A 1512-nucleotide genomic window follows, 5' to 3' on the forward strand; every position below is an offset into this window, starting at 1 on the left:
ACTTTTTGTATATATATATATATATATATATATATATATATATATATATATATATATATATATAGTGATTGGCTAAAAGCTCTATATAAACATACAGCTGGAAGCTTCACAACCAGGATAAATGTTTTGAAACAAATGGTAAATAGACTTATCTTATATAGTGCCTTTCTATCTTATCATGATACACAAAGCACTTTAAAACACTATCTGTATCTTCATTTACCCATTCATACAGCACGCTACTAAATCCATACAAAAACTAGTTATTGCTTTAGATCACATTCATACACCAACAGGACACACTTCGGCGGCAGTGAGGGGTTCAGTGTCTTTCCCAGGGACACTTCAACAGGTGATTGTTGGTGGAATCAAATGCCCAACTCCTGCATTGGAGGACGACTGCTCTAACTACTTAGCCACAGCCGCCCGAAGAGAACAGACATTTTAGAAAAGTATTATTTAATAGAAAAAATGTATGAAAATGTAAGTTAATGATTCTTATTGTGTTTAGGCAATCAGGGGAGACTTTGCTGACCCTGATGGCCCACCACTGGTTAATGCTATATGACACTGAGTGACAGGGTCTTAATCCGGACTCTGACTAGAAATACTGTGTAGAAGTACACAAAAGGTGTCCTCTAGTGACAGCCTCAAACATGTTTAATTTTCTATCAGGCCAGACTATCACTACAGTTCTGTGTCCAGTTGAAATACAAAACGATTCTGTCAAATTGGACAACAGTTTTTGACAAAAGTTTCACTGAGTTGAATTATTTGAACCTTCAGTTTATGTCAGCGTACTAAAAGTACAAACGTGCACTGCTCAGCTGTTGTTTTTATAGTTTAAGAGAGTAAAATGTGGTTGATTGAATAAAAGAGACTGAGGCTTATTGGTTCCTCCATAAGACTGCCACCATTGTTTGGACAGTTCAAACTCCAAACACCACTCTCTAATATGACTTATTGACTGCAGGCAGAACCAGGATGGAGCAAGAAACTGAAAGTCCTAAACTCATGGTGGGGCATCATTTTAAAGTATTTTTCTTTATGTTTTCTTATTCTTTGCTGTGTCACTCTCAGCTCAGCCCATAATTTTGTCGTCATCACCACACAGCCAGCAGGACACAGCACTCCATTGTCTAGGCCAGCTGTTGTTATGACGACCCAGGGAGTAACAGTGTTCCAGTGAAATCAGCAGAACATCAAGCCTCATTCAGCCAGAGACAAGCTGTCACTGATGACCTCTAGTCTCTACACAACTTGCTGTGTTTGCTGTAGGCAGACTTGCTGACAGTTCCAGAAACACTCTGGTGTCTGATGCCAGAGCATTATTCAGTTATAATTATTTCAGAACAAGTAAACACATGCTTTTGCTGAGTTATATGAAACTCTGCACATTCTGAATATGAGAAGTATCACCTGACAGTGTGGACATGTAAAACCAGACTCATAGGAACCAGAAAACCTGCTACATCATAGAGCTTATTCAAGTGGGAATCAGACCTGCGTGAA

Source organism: Nematolebias whitei, chromosome 10, assembly GCF_014905685.2.
Source record: "Nematolebias whitei isolate Nwh7 chromosome 10, NemWhi1, whole genome shotgun sequence".
Classification (NCBI taxonomy): Eukaryota; Metazoa; Chordata; class Actinopteri; order Cyprinodontiformes; family Rivulidae; genus Nematolebias; species Nematolebias whitei.